The 16,212-nt window shown below is 43.7% G+C and overlaps 1 long non-coding RNA gene across 1 annotated transcript; it reads left to right on the top strand.

The window, feature by feature from the left end:
• Nucleotides 1-2,418: 2,418 nt before the first annotated feature.
• Nucleotides 2,419-3,343, top strand: LOC134513886 (uncharacterized). Its single transcript, XR_010070534.1, has 3 exons — nt 2,419-2,553; nt 2,630-2,830; nt 3,266-3,343. It is a non-coding gene; the product is annotated as an uncharacterized LOC134513886 (long non-coding RNA).
• The last annotated feature ends 12,869 nt before the right edge of the window (nt 3,344-16,212 follow it).

Raw genomic sequence — 16,212 nt, forward strand, 5'->3', positions numbered from 1 at the left:
ATAAATCACTAAGTTTCAGGTTACTTCCTACAACTAATGAAGTGCAGTTCAAAAGTTACCTCACTTGTCAGTTGTGCATCAACTAACAGACAAGTTACCAAAGAGTTAAGACTTTAAAAATTTTGTCTCAGTTTTGTTCCTTTCCACATCTTTATATTTCTTATCAAAACATTTAAGCAGAGAGGATGAGGACTCAAGGAATTAAGTTCTGTACCTGAATTCCTCTCTTGTCCTTCATCAATGGAGCTGGACCACTAATAAGTTTTGGCTTTCAATGGCATTTCAGGTAGACTTTCCAGATAAGACAGCAACATTATTTTGATTTTTTCCTTCACTGGGGACATCGGTGTACAGTCAACAGTGTAAATATAACTAATCCTCTAATGATTAGAGAAAGGCATTTGAGTGCTAGTCAGAAGTTGTTTTGTGCAGTCAGAGGAAAGGCAGATCACTGCTGGACATGAGATTAGGGCATCCACTTGCATGGGGGGGGAGACAGCAGAAGCATCTCATCCTAGTCAGCATGGTAGTTTGGACGTAACCCTTCCTAAAAGCCCCACAAGAGAAGCTGGGGGTCTGGTGGAACATCTTTTGTTTTCATTTTCTCAGGGGACATCAGTGTGATAATTTGGGGGTGGTCTTAAAACCCCAGCTGAAGTCTTCAGAGATTGTGCTTGTGCTAAAACTGCCGATAACCACAGCGTAGGTGGCTCGATCGGTGCTCAGCAGCAGGAGATTAGGTGACAGCTGGATAGCTGGTTGATGGATAGCAAATGCCTAATGAGGCAGTTAAACATCCAAGGCAATTAAGCACCTCGGAGGAGCTGAGCCTAAGTTTAGCCTAAGCAGCCGATTTTGCCTGATGGAAAGTTCACATTTTCAGCCAGTCCAGGATAGCAAAGAGGACAGTAACCTCTAGCAGCAGAGGAGAGGCAGAGACATGCAGCAGTCAGCCTTTGGAGTAAGGTACGGATATAGGTAGCTCCAGAGATGGACACCTCTCCGCAGCCTCAGCCCGGACCTGCTGCACCTTGGGCTGGCTCAAACTGAAGTGATTAGACAGGGATCGCCTGAGCGTTTTCATCAGCTGGGCTGCGGCGAGCAGAGATACTCTCATCGAAGCAGCAAACAAGTTTATTTTGTAGACATCTTCAGGCCAAATCTTAACAGGCCTTTTAGCCCACAGCCCTCCAAAGAGTCGGTGCCCATGCTGAGCTGAGAGTCCCCACGCTCAGCAGAGCTGCACTGTGGTCTTACCTCCCATTCCCTGCCCTCTCAGAAGGAATAGGCTGTAGCTTAATGAGGCCTTCTCAGTGGCTGACAAGGTCCATTAGAAAGTTATTGTTCAGCATGGCTGCCCCGTACAACTTATCCAAGTTTGACTGAGTTGATCCTAAAGGAGCTTGCTCCATAATGAAGGCTTATTCCCCATGAAAGAGAAGGCTGAAATCTATTCCCCCTAATTCCCGTTTGTATAAGCTTCAAAGTGATTACGCCTATCATTAAAACAGCTTAACATGAGGATTTCATAGACACCATGATTGCAGTTCAGCCCCTCCTAGTAAATCGGGATAACTGGAAGCAGACACACGCTGCCCTTTGAGAAATAAAACAAAAATAATTAAAAACAAAAAATCACATTCACCTTCAGGTTTCAATTTTATTGAAAATCACCTGTGGAGGATTTGAAATCCACCTTGAATAAAAACAATTACTACACGCAAGCTGCAAATCTTACAAGTCTTGCCCTCCACCTGGACACCGAGAGAAAGCTTACTTTAAGACACCATGCAGCTATGTCTAGCTTTTTAAATTTCACAGCTTATATCTGTCATTTTTCTGGTATTTACCCTACAGTAAAACGATGAGGTCAGTAAGCTCTGGGTCGCCTCATGGTGTTTAGATCCACAGAAGGAAGGACTTTATCCTAAAGTTTCAAACAAGACAAAACAATGAAAAAAGTGAACTATAACAGCTTTTAAGCCTGCAGTACTTGGTGATATTATCCAAGCTAACCGCCATCCATCTCAGCCCAAAAGGTTATGCTTTGTGTTGAATATGCCCTTCCTGCACAATGGCATTTCAGAGTGCCTTCCAGTTGCTGGAGTGGTGTCTCTAGGGAGAAATTTAGCATTCTTGTAAGCTGCAGTCATTCAAAGGTTTCAAGAAATGGGTATTCTTAACTAACGAGCGAAGCAGGTGCAGAAGTGCTTGCAGGAGGGTGGGGCCCAAGACACAACAGATCCCTTCACAAAGCCCAAACTAAGTTGTTAGATTTCTAAATGCTGCAGTAAGCTCAAAGCCCTGCAGCAAGGCAAGCGTGCTGACCTTACACGGCATCTCCAGAGCTGGAGTAGGGAGGGCTTGTTGAGAGACAGAGAGGTCTGTGCCGTCCCCGGCCTTGCGCAAGAGGTGAGCGCCGGATTTGCCACCGCCTCCCTCGTTGACAGGCTTACAGCCATGCAGGGTGTCACTCCCTTTCCAGGGCTGAAACCTTTGCTGGAGACAAGCAAATGCTATAAGGATTGCAGCCTGATCACAGAGCCATAGCAAGTAAGCAAGTAACTTATTTCTTCCTTTAGTTTCTTTTAATCTGTAGAATTTATTATTTATTTTTATTTTATTTTAGGGTACGCTGCAGTGCAGCCAAAGGCTCTGCCAAGGTGGAGAAACCAAACCTGTGTTGTATTTCCTGAGGCTGATCAGCACAGATGATCAGATAAGAATTATTATGCCAGCTAAAAGGGGGTGGGCAGCGGTAAACACACACTTTTTGTATTATAAGCGAAGGGGGAATTCAGCAAATGTATTTTACAAGAAACATCTGCAGGTACCTGACAATAAAAATTGTTGAAGTCAATACAGGTGGAGTTTTGTTGGGTTCTTCCCTCCTCCCCCTCCAGACTTAGAGATGTTGCAGCTTTATTAACAGATGTCTTCATAATTTTTAATAATATTCATAATTACTAACTCAGATTCATGGGGCTGCATTTCATGAAGTATTTTTATACAGGCAAAAATAACCTCAGAGACATACCCAGCACTTTGTTGTTGCAATTTATACTGACAGATAGAAGATAACATTCAGACTAAAAGTCAGCAATAACAGTTGAGATAACGCTAGCCACCTCATGAAGCACAGCATGAAGATTTCCTGTCTACTACTGAAAACTTTGATGGCATCATTAGAGATAACCAAGGTATGGATCCCGCCAAAATAATATTAACATTTGAATATACTCACTATTTCTGTTTTGAAATATAGTTTCCAGGCAAGCAGATGCACCTTAACCATTACTATTTCTGAAGAAAGATGTCTTTGGAGAAAAGGAAGACCCTCGTAGAACATAGGGTGGGTCCTACTCACAGTCACAGTTCCACAAAAGCCATAGGGAAAAGCACCGCTTCTTTAAGGTACTCTTGAAGCAGCAGAGTTTAAATATTCTTTCCCCTCCATTATTTATTTTTAAAAGAGGGGATAAAAAGCCATTTGTTAAATTAGATCATGACTGCTGGGAAGTAAGGCTCGTCAGGGAAACATTGTTGTGCCAGAAAAGCAATGCAGGCCGCCCAGGGCAACAATGGTTGGAAATTAGGGGACAAACTTAGCAAGGGCCCAAAAAGTCTGAAATCCTTGTAGGCAAAGGGCTCATTAAACATGCCCGATCACTACATTTATTTGCCCCAGGCAGCATCCTCTAAGGCTCACATAATTTAGCGGATGCGATGAAAAGCAGTCTGTTCTCCAAGCCTAAAGTGACAAGGACACATGGCTTGCTGGTTAACTCTCGGAGCAAGAGATCTGAACCTGCACTGGAAAAAGCGTCCTTAAACACGATGCACTGAATTCAGGACCTGCTTGACAGAGCCTATTTATGATACAATGGGCACATGTATGAGGCACTTATTTCTATGGGCACCCCAATTATTGCTTTGGTCCTTGAATAAGATTTATTTAAGAGGCCCTTTACCAATAGACTGCAAGCACGGTGTTTAGAAATTCCTCTTAATTTCACTACCGACAAACCCAGCTAAAAAACAGATGTAGTTATACTATTTTTGAACAGCAAACTTGCTTAGAGCCAATAAAGTGGCAGTGGTTCGTACAGGGCTGAAACAGATTTACATCAATTGCGTAATTAGCCATACTCTGGAGTTTGTGCAAAACACAGATATTTAAGCAGCAGTTTCTATGGCTACCATCATTCTGATCATTATCTTTGAAGGATTAGCCCAGAGATTTTCTTTAAGAGGCGCTAAGAAGGGAAAGTCATGATGGCGCACTACTACTTGGGATATGATGGATGTTAGAAGTACGATGAATTATTTTTCAAGAACACTGCTTTCAAGACCCTCTGTATGTTGGCCAAGTACATTTGTGCTTTTGGCACACGACCTGTCAGTTATGAACCTGGAAGAAGCTTTCCAGAGAGCAAAAACAGAGCAGAGTCCAGAGCTGCAGCCTAAAAATGGTTCAGTACATTGTGTGCCTTCACCTCCCCCAGCCCTACTGCTCCGGCCACAGCACAGAGAGGAAAGATCAGCAAACTGAAGACTTAATATCTAAGACTCAACTTACAAAGAGCTTTAATTTTATTAAGTTTTTGGAAGCAGCTGGAGGGGACAGAGGAGATTTCCTTTAAGAGTTAGAGGACCATGAAATGATGATTTTATCTCTACCAATTTTGCTTTTATGTCTGCATCTGTGACAGGAGGGAGTTGCTTCCAAGGCTTCAACAGGATCATTCTCTGCAGAACCAACTGAAAAAGGAGCTTCCTTCTCCCTGAGGAAACCCCTGGACTTCAAAGTGTGGTTTCTTTCCAAAAAAACAGACTGAAAAACAAATATCTTGTAAACTTTCACAAAAAAGGGAACAATTTTGTTCCAATGTTATTAAAAAGACTAATTGAGCACTTATGTAACTTTGGTTTCGATACAGAATTTTAGAAATCAGAACGTTATCCAAACATCCAGGGAAAGTCAACAAATTTACATGAGAAGCCTCCTAGTGCAGTTTTTTCTTGAGTCATGATTTTGTGGCCAAAGCACCAGACAGACCTTGGAAGTATGGGCCAGCACTGTGCTGAATCTGAGTTCTGGGTCAAAACTTGGGCAAGTCTTTGGTTCTCTGCACAGCTGAACTTGAAGAGCTCAGAAGAGGCCCCTCTTGTCTTGCACCAAGGAGAGAATCATGGCAAAGGGATGGTAAGTACCAAGCACAAAACAGTTCAGGACACGACTGCAGGCTTACCAGCCCAAGTAGAAAGAATGACACCTTTCTAGATGTTGCTCATTGTATACTCAAACTAAGACTTATGTGACTTTTACTACCAGCATCGTACAACCGCTGGTAGAATGCCCATAGGCTTTTAAACAGCTCCTGAAGTCTGAAAGGGAAACTAATGGCATTGCCAAGCACTGACAAGAAAGTTGGTGTTCCTTCTCTTCTGTAATATGAGTAGAAATTCACAGGAGACTAACTCCCATTAAACTAGTTGCAGCCCTTCTATAGCTGGTTAAAAAAACCCAAAACTCCCCCCCCCCCAAATTAAAACAAACCACCAAACCCCACACAAACAACAAAACCAACAACCAAAAAACCACCACACCACAAAAGCCGCAAGTCCCAGAACATTAGTTCTTTAAGATTTTAAGAGTAGTTGTATATTTTGGAGAGTTTAGAAGTGCTGCGGGAACTTCACAGAGGCTTGAAACATTAAGTTATACCTTACATAACTGGGCATTAAATACAGGTGCTTTGTAGCACCTACTTTAGTATAGTCATGGTGGTACCGTACTATAACAGCATTTAAACCTCATCAGAATGCAGCCCTGTTGTGCTCAAAACTCAACACCCAGCTCTCTGGGAAAAGAGTTTCCCCTTGCTCTCTGTATGTCAAGGCAGACAGGAATTTTTAGGGAAAGTCTCTTTCTTCTAGTTTGTTACCACGCAGAAAACAATAGAATTTTCTTACTTAGGGGAGCCCCCCCACCCCCCAAACACTGATAGAAAGATACCAACTATTATAGAAGGCACCCCAGCCTCCCCACAGTATATGCAAAGCCTGGTCTCAAATCTTCAGTAACCTAGATGAGTATGTCAGTTGAAAGTTCGGCCATCTCTTAAACTTCCCTGTACCTAGATGCAAAATTAACGCTTACAATAATCAGCTCTGGAGGCCAAGAGGTGGCCCTCGCTGCTGCAAACCCCAGACCCCCAGCGGTCATTCTGGCAGCCATGGGCAGGAGAGCAGCAACACAGCAGCTGTAGCTGTAAGAACATATAATCCATGGAAAAGCAACTGCCACCACACACTCCTAGCTTAAACTTCAGTCCTACGCCTCTTTGCTTTTATGTGGAGATAATTGTCTTCACACCTATTTCCCAACAGCAGTTCCTGTTATTATTTTCCTTTTCTTTTTTTAAAAGTACCTTTAAGAAGCTTAGATCACTATAAGCCCCCCAGCATGAGCAATAAAACGCACAGTAATCTCTCAAGCCATTTAAGACAAGTGATGGATGGCAGATGAGCCCAGTACACTGGGTTCCTCTTGTGTCACTGTTAAGCAGATTTGGAGTGGCTTCATGTTCCTCCAGTGGCAGGCTGCATCTCTAACAGGATAAACTTCAGTGTGCTAATTGGCACAGGCTACAAATTGGCTGCTGGTGCATGCCTAGAGGTTCTGGGCGATAGACTGAATGAAGTAAATTTCTGCGTAATTCCCAAAGAGATTTGGACTGAAGTCCTTAATCACAGTTTTAACAACAGAACAAGAATTCTGCTTTCTGTCATTATCAGTTCACCAGTTCCGTGATGGCTTTTGCCTGCAAGTATTGGTCTCTTGGTTTGATTTCTGTGGTGCAATATCTAGGGCATGCTTACGTCTAAGTGGACCTTGCCATTAGGGAAGGAAAGGTGGAGAAGTCAGAAACACAACAGAAACACAGAAAGGAGATGGAAACTCCACCATGCTTTTGTGGTGTTTCAGAAAATCCTTCTGTCCAGTGGAAGTGGCGGGAGGGAAAGCACAGGACAGGCAGGGACAAAGCCTTCAGTCCCCTGCTGGGGGGACGCATACAGGCTCTGTCAAATCCAGAAGCCGAAATGTCCTTTCGGTGGCTGAGCAGATGGATGATTACAGCTGCAAGTGCCACGTTGGCCTCAGCTAAGTCACCTCAGCACTTTGCCCCCACTCGCTGCGTCTGCACACCCAGCAGATGGACAGAAACCCCAGCCATCTTTTTAAGGGCTTCTCCTGGATACTGTAAAAAGGAATATTTTGGAAATAAAAACTTCTTCACGAGAGCAAAGTCTCCACTTGCCTTTCCAAACCCTTTCCTTTCTGTAAAGCTGTGCTTTAGAGGAACAGAAATATATAACCTGACCAAGGTCACAAAGCCAGGGCCCCATTTTCATGACTCTGCTTTATGTTCTAACAAAACAGTATGGTTCTGCTCACATTGGATAAAAAGCAAATGTGGCCTATATGCACAGCAGAAAATAGCTAATTCCCTAACTTTTTTTCTTCCCCCTCAATTAATTCATTTTTTGGGGAAAAGATCTAAAGCCCTTCGGTTTGTATTCTCCTGCAATAGAGCTCGGCTGTCTTTTTTGGAGAAGCCTGTTCTCCCGAGTTGCTAGCACTGTTCCTGACATCCCCTTGGATCTACAGCACTTCAGAGAACATCACCGTAGTGCCAGACATGATACCTGATGCTACACATCTCTCCTCACACCCGTGCCCTCTCCTTTTCTCTGACAGCAGACGATGCAACAGCATGTTTTCCAGTACCAACGTTATCACACTCAGAATCTACTGTGAAATACTTCTTTTTAAGAAACATTTTGCTTTCCATCAGGCTGGCCTTGAGTAAGAAGGTAACTTGCTCCCCAACACTTAGAACCGGTAGCAGCTCTTAGAAATGCAACCTCCCCCACACACACACCTCCGTAGCAGCCATTTTCCCCATAAACAGGGAATCTCTTTTCAAGACAGAGAGTCTCAAGACATTATCAGTGACTAATGAATCTTTATCACAATACTCTAGGCAATGCTAGTCCAGATGACAAAAAACCAGATCCTTTTAACCACCATTTTGAACCTTATTTTCTATATATTGTAAAAGAAAACTCTTGCACATCTTTTGTCTTTCGGGAGGAGAAAATAGACAGATCGTGACAAATTGAAGTCTCTGTGTAATACATCACTGAAAACTGATGGATTAGTTCTAACACTGATTAGCTCAATAGTAACAACTGCAATTATTATGTTTCATGTAATCTTATGGATGTGTCCTAGCATCTCTGGGATGACAAGAGAATAGACTTCCTCCTCTTTAGTGTAAGTTTATAGGCAAGAATAGATGTCATACAGTTTTAAAAAACATTCACTAATAAGAGTAAACTAATCAGACAGAAAGAGACAAAGGACCAGCTTTTCTTATGTATTTCTTTTTAGTAAAGCACCCCAGGATTATGAGAGACAAGTCAAACAAAGAGTTCAGCAAACGTCCCTTCTCAGACACCTACCAATTTTCTTTTTAGCTACAATAAAGATTTTTATTCATCAGAGAAAGAACCAAAACCATCATGCATGTATTTTTTTTTTTTAAATGCCTTCCTAGAAGTGACCACAAGTCATTTTGAAACCAAATAGCTGAGAAAAAGCCGCTAACAGTTGAGCATCTCCTCTGATGGAGCAAGGTTATTCGCTATGGGATAACAAAGACAAGGCGAACTGCACAGACACAACACAGCCAGGAACAGAAGAGATGATGTGCACGAGTCTAGTTTAAGATGAATAAAATAAGCATTTAGGAGGCTGGCAAAAAAATATTGGAGAAATGCTGGCCCATACTCATCAGCTATCCACACCATCCACAGGCAAGCGGTGCAGAGCGGGCAAAAGAGGCCACACATAGTCATTCCACCAGCAAACACTCAAGTGCTCGCCTGTGCCATCTTTGCTGCCTGAGCCCGCACCGGGCAGAGCACGTGGCAGTGCCCAAACATGGCTGGCTGGAGCTTCTCAGGCAAAAAATAACTGAGCAGTCACAGAGATGATAAGGGAAAGACAAGATGTCTTCCTATAGCTAGTAAACCTTACTTTGAGCCTAGTTGAATTGATTTGTTTCCAGATACATACGCAATTCTGTACACCCTTCCCCCACAAATATTATCAGTGCCTCCATAGGAAAAATTTCCTAAAGAGAAAGCCCTTAAAGGGATTTAAAATCTTGGGTTTTTAAAGTTCCTCCTACCCTGGAGAAAAAGATTGATTGTCATCTCTTCATTTCTCTGCTTTTTAAAAATTTGCATTTCAAATAACAAGCCAGATAGAAAGAAGAGTCCACAGTAGCATCAGCTTAACTAAAACAATTGTTGAATATTCATTTTGCCTCTTCTCTCCACAGAAAGAATAGTACTGCTATAGCAGTTGCGTGATACGCATGCTGAGGAGAGGAGCTCTGTTAAGCTCTAATTTCAAGTGAAAGAGCATCTATTGCATTTTTGTGCTTGTTAGCATAATTATAATTCAATATTTGCATTGCAATAACGCCTAAGCAATCCCACTGAGATTCATTCTCCTACACAACATGCAAACACATTGTCATGACCCTAAAAAGGGCTGGATGGTTGCCAGTCCCACCTTGCAGAAGCACACATGATTTAAAGGCTTCGTCTACAACAGCGTTTTTGTCAAGACTTGTATGTCTGCCACTACCACAAGGTCCTGAACTAGGAAAGGTGAAACGAACAGAAACAAGAGCTTTAACGTGTGTTTTTCTATTGTGCTCACGCACAGACTCTGCAATGAGGTCCCCGCAGCGATCCGCCGAAGCCAGCATGGCTCAATATGGAGCACGCGTGGATCCAAGCACCAGCCCAAAGCCCACTCAAGTGGATACAAGCACACTCCTTTCAACTAGGGAGCACCACCTCCCTCTGCACTCACAAGCAAGCCAGCAACTGCTAATGCTTCTTTCACTCTTCCATGCCCCGTCCTACCTCTCTCTCTCTAGAAATTTCGCTTTCTTAATGTTTGAGCTTATAGCATTTCTAAAGAGGCAAAGCACAAAACCATAAACTGTAGCTATTTCTACCACAGGACATAACTTCAGAAGGGAGAATAAATAAGTAAGTTACCTTATCCTTTGATGAGGTGCGCAGCTCAGGAGATGGCACTTGATACTTCACGGGCAAATGTAGTATTTTTCATTCATTAGACTGTGGTAGCAGAAGACCTTTCAGAACTTCAGAGTGATTTTTAAAAGCTGCGGAAATGGTATGTGCTTACACATGCTGAGGCACAGCTTCATGCACACCAATAAATACATGACTGTGTGTGTACGCACAAACATACACACCCCCCTGAGGACTTTTATACTCAAAGGATTCGATTCAGGCTTTGAGAGCCTAAAACAAGCAGCAGAAAAACAAGGTCACAAAAACCCCTCAGCAGGGGATTGCTGAGGGAGTTGCCCAGCTGGCCTAATACCTTCCCCTGGGATACATGGGAAACTGGAACTCCTGCAGCTCAGTAAATCCCACCGGCTTCAACGAAGCACAAAAAACCCAGAGAGCTCCCAATGGCCTCAGACCCAAAGACTTAGAGGGTCCTAGAAATCAAGCACTCCAACCACAGCCCAGCAAGACTAACACATGTACCTTGACTCAAGCTGAACACAGCCCACACTGAGCAACATAATCATCAGCTGTGCCAACCCAGCCCACCACCACACATCCACAGGCCATTAAGCCCAACCTTGTTTCAATTAGACTAATTAATTACTACTTTGCAGCACCTTCCCCTCAGCTGGAGCCTGCTGTCGCTCGATTACCTCACACTGACTAGAAAGAAAATTTGTGCTGCAAAGAAATCTGCTTGAAAGCATTTGTATTTACACTGGACAGCAATAGTAAAACGAAAGAAAAATTACCTTTCCGGCAGCTGAAGAATTGCACAGTGCTGCGCAAGGGTGCTCAGCTGGGAGCACAGGAGAAAAGCACCAGTCCATTTCAGACACCGCAAACTTACTCCCCAGTTAATGCTCATGTTGGTTCTTGCTGTATTCAGCAAGACCTTTCAAGCTTCAGCCAGTGATGAAATCAGAGTCCTGGAAAACTCACCTTTATTAGCTGCGTGGCAGCGGGGACAGTGGTTTTGCAAGCCACAGGCCATCTTTTTCACAAAGTGGGTGCGATGGCTCTCCATCAGCGTAGGGCCGAGCCTGCCCCTGGCTGCAGCAGCCGGCCGTGGCCATGGCAGGTCTCCGTGGCAGGTCTGGTGATGCCAGAGTACAGGTGGGTTTGCTAGGGAGGAAACGGGGGCAGGCTGGAGCCCATCCAACCACCCAAATCTCTTTCACCTTCTCTGCAAACTGCCAGGGATAAGTCGGGGGTGGCTGTGGGAGCAGCTCAGCTCCCCCCTCCCCAGCTGGGATGACAACCCCATTGTCAGTTCCATTTTCAATTTCCCCATCTGTTGGTCTATCAATGGTGGGCTCAGCACGGTGGTCAGTGTTGGCAGCTAGGCTGCTGCCTGCCTTTTCCTGTGACCGGCACAAGCTCCTGCAGACACGGTGTGACATAAACCCGTGAGTCTAAGGTTTGTTTCACCCAGGGGCTGAAGGAGGGGAAGGAGTCAGTCTTTCCTCCTCAAGCTCGACTGCCACATTGCTAGTAATACCTCTCACGTCTGGCTAATCAACTCTCTTAAAATCACTTTTCTTACAATAAAAGGGTGTCCTTTAATGATCTTCTGCTTCGTCACGTTGAAATAATGTTACCAGGTGGTTTAGAAAAAAAAAAAAATATCACCAAATTTGGGGGTTTTTTTTTGCAACAGCAAAACACCCCCAGGTGGTTTCTTACATCGGCCTTCATCATGCACCATGGAAGTCAGTGACATATTTGCTGCTTCTTAGCGCCCTTTTTAGAGTCAGTTCTACTTTGAGCAGGGAAGATTCTAATTTTTGCCTCTTGACATCATTTCAATTAGCTTTGGGTGGCAGAAGGCACACTTTGTATCATTAGACAGCAAGATTCCCATTTTAACAAAATAAAAACATCAATACCTTAAGCAGAAAGTCTGCATCAGCTGGTCGGCCTATTCCGTTTAATAACACTCGCCTTCCCCCTGCAGGGCACTAGCTGCCCTCTGGCAGGGGAAGCTTGGGAAGAACCTTTCTTGGTCCGTTTGACATAAGGTCTTTTGTCACGGGGACAGAACAGGGGCCTGTTGAGGACAGCTGGCCTAACCTGGCTTGGGACTCTGCTTTTAAAGCCTGCTAGTAAAAAATGGTGAATCTTTAAGTCATCAGGTAGGTAGTCAAAAAGCACAATGTCTGAAATGATTTTACAGGAAGAGGAGAGCATTTTAGAAGACAGCTAGTTTAACTTGATCTTTTTATTTATTTGCACCTGAAGAAAATCCAATTCTATAATTTTCTCCCTTTCTCTGAGATGAATAAACTGCATTTTTTCCCAGAGATGACAATCAAATGTTGATCACAATGACAGCTGCCAGCCCTAGTAGTCCTTAAACAAATTAATTCCGTTAACAGCTAATGATTCTCTGTTGTGAAAATGCACCACCACTGCTTAGATTCTGTGCATCTGACAAAAGATACTGGCTCTTGAGGTGATCATGAATACTATTACAAAGCATCCAGTAGGAGTACCAGTTTCAACTGAACAGAGGTTCTTGTTAAAAAGAAACTTAATAAAAAACCCACAGTGTTGCTTTTGTTCATTTGAGAAGCAAACAGCGTTTCTCAGATTTCAGCGCTTTGTCAGTCTTTGGGTAAAATGAGTGTTCCTCCTTCGTGTCATTTTTTTTTTCTCCTGTCACATCTGTGGAGGCAGCTGATCCTTCCACAACTTCTCATGTCAGCTGCCAGTAGCCCTCCAAAGGTTCCCATTAAAGGTGCTCCAGCCTCACACTGCTCATTGACTGGTCATAGCTGACGCTTCAGAGCATGTTTCTCTCCAGTTCTCTGCCCCTCTGCGTCAGACGTACAACTGTACAACCAGTGCACAGCATGGGCATCCCCCCTACGGCTTGTGCCGCAGGCCTGTCCCTGCCACACAGCCCAGTGCTCGAAGCAGGAGGTGGCTTGTTCATCTCTCAGTGGCCTTTTCTGTGGCCACATAGCTGGAGAAATACCAAAGAGAGCTGTGCTTTTGCTGTTATCCAGCTGCATCTGACTTTGCACCTTCTAGACTCTGCAGCACTGTTTTAGCTGATAAGAAACTCTTCATTTTGGAAAATGGTGGATGTAGGCTATGGAGCAGCCTGAACTTCTTAATTTTCTCCCTTCCTCTGAGATAAATAAAGAGACAACAATGAAATGTCAAAGCAAGGAAGGACTGATCTGTTATAATCACAAAACAAAATTCAGAAAAACCCAGTGACAGTATCAGACTTCAGGTTTAAAATGAATAGGAAGGGGTGCACGTTTATGTACCTTACAATTCCATTTTAAAATTCTCCGTCTCAGGATATTGTGGAGACCAAAAGTATAGCTGGGCTCAGAAAAGAGACTGGCAAGCTTCTGGTGGATACAAGTCCAGTCACTGGTGGTTGAGAAGTAGTGTCAGGTGCAAACAGGGTAATCCTCCTTCTAGAAGTCACTTTGCCCATCCTGCTGCTCTCGGGTAGCCGCGTAACTCCATATTTTCCCCATACTAACCTTTTCCTTTAGTCTGCTCTCCTTGAGAAATGTTTTGTCTTTTATCAGGGGCAGGGAGAGCCAGACAACTCTGCGAATCCCAGCAAGTGCTCCATCAAACCTTCAACTTTGCTGCAGCTAATTATCTCACTCCAGCACCGAGTTCTTATCAAGGCTCTGCATTCCTTTGCAAATAGGGGAAAGGATATGCTGCTATTCCTCTGCACGTCGCTCCCGTCTCCCAGCTCTGTGTATCTCACTGTATTCACAGAGGATCTCAGTAGTGAGAGTAGTGGAGACGGTAATTGTGCCATTTAGAAATGCTGCTGTCTCCTTTGCAAGACATTAGTAATATACCACCAGGGGCTTTACAGCACAAGGGAGGTATGAGAGAACACTCACTTGTTTAGCACTGGCCAAGGGCAGCCGGGGGCACTGGGGCAGCCCCAGCCCTGGGCATCTCCATCAGGTCCCACCCAGGAGCCTGGGTGGCCACAGCTGATGCCATTCATTTGTTACCACCTCGTACAGCTGTTCCTAGGCACACTGGGAAGAAAAATGTCCTCAGACAATGTTGGGCTAAAGATGAACCAATTCTTGCAGTCTGTATCCATTCCTCCATAAGGACATTTTTGTTAAGACATCATTAATTTGCTGCATATTTAGGTCACATGTGTTAAATCATATGCTGAATATATGCATATTTTAAGTGAAGTGGGAGGAGGTAGTATGGGACAGCAAAGGGAAGGAAAAAAAGGAAGTTTTATAAAAAACAAACCGCTTTATTTGCAGCAGCTCTGAAACCTTATTAGAAACTTTGGATTTTTACTTAAACTCTATTGCAAACTGCTACATGAGCATAACCATGTAAGAGTTACACAACAAATATCTTCCATTTAATAACAGTGGAAATGTGCACTTTAATATCTCAAATGAAGACTGTGCTGTGATGCCGTGTGAAGCTATTACAAGGAGCTCAGGAGAACCAGACCGCAGGGCTTTAACATTTGCAAAAAAGGAGTCCATGATAAATGCCCAAAAGAAATCTCTTCCCTAATATCATTTTCTTCTTCCAGCACATCTTCAATAATCTTAGCACTCAAACATTCCCAAGCCCTTCCAAAAAAGTTAGATTACAGATAAGTTTTTAATTAGCTTTCTAAAAAGACTTCTCTGTTACAACACAGAAAGTGCTGTAACTTACAAAGAAGCCTTGTAGAAAAGCTGTATTTCTTTTTATGGTCTTCATCGTATGCAGTTAATCACATGCTGCTGAATTAATTCTCCCCATTGTACACCTCTGTAACCTGTTAAACCATTTTCCTCTGGTGCACACAGCCCACACTCATAACTATTTTGTACACCGCTGGCTTTAACTAAACAACACAAGAATTCTCATGGGTGAATGACTTCACAAATTTACTCAGCCTTGGGTCAGGGAAAGCTAACACCATCTGCACACTGTGAGAATGAAGAGGCCATATGTAATTTCTCCCGTTGCTTCCCACAATAGTACCTCCAAGCCCTGAAGTGAGCTGAAGATCTTGAGCTGTGGGCACGGAGCGGGGCTGCCAGAGGGGGACAGGGTGGACTTGCCTAGTTAGCAGCATCCAGCCGAGCTGCAGGAGGAGCGGGACTCACAGAGGGGATGGAGTGACTCATCCCCACAACGGGCTCAGTCACCAGCCAGCTCAGGGAGTCAGTGCCAGCAGCACCGGGACACCAACAGAAATAAGTTTCTGAAATACTCTCTTCCAAAGGAAAGGAAACTGCTGGAAGTTCAGTAACAGAAAAATCCTTTTAGTGTTTTACAGCTATGTATTTGTGACTAAACTAAGTCAGTTGTGACAGATTCCTTAATCACGTACCAGAGATTCACAATGAGACCAGATGGCTGAAGGGACAGGCTTTTCCATGGGAAAGGCTGTCAAGCTGTTGACTCCTTCAGCAGAGAATGAAAACACTCCACGAGAAGCACCTGTGAGAAAGGAAACTAAAAAACAGAGTTACCACAGAGCAAACAACTGCAGAAGACACCTCACAAAGCCAGCTGCTAGGAACTGATGAAGAAAAAAAAGTGTAGAAAACACGGGAGAGTGCGTATCTCCAGCATTTGGAAAACACTGGACGAAAATTAGTAATTTTGCACATGTTTGGAACTGTGTGTAGTGAGACCCACCCAGCAAATGCACTGATGCTGTATAGCAGGAGGCAGCACAGGTGGCAGGGTGGACTGCTGGGGGGGGACCCCAACCTGCAAGAGCTGAAACACCCAGATTAGTTCTCACGTGAGAAGCTAATTGCATCCAGATGAACCCAGGGTGTGAAAAAAAAATTAGAATTGAGGAAAAACCAGGAAAACTGAGAATAGATATGAAGGATCAAATTCCTACTATGGGAACAATTTGATTTTGAACTGAGAAAACAAACAAGCAAACAAAAAAAGCACAGCTCAAGGGAAGAGTCTGTTACATCTGCAAAACAAAGAGCTAATATCAGATTTATTTAATTTTTTTAAAGGGTGCTTGGTTCTGGA

This window comes from Chroicocephalus ridibundus, chromosome 3, assembly GCF_963924245.1.
Source record: "Chroicocephalus ridibundus chromosome 3, bChrRid1.1, whole genome shotgun sequence".
NCBI lineage: Eukaryota > Metazoa > Chordata > Aves > Charadriiformes > Laridae > Chroicocephalus > Chroicocephalus ridibundus.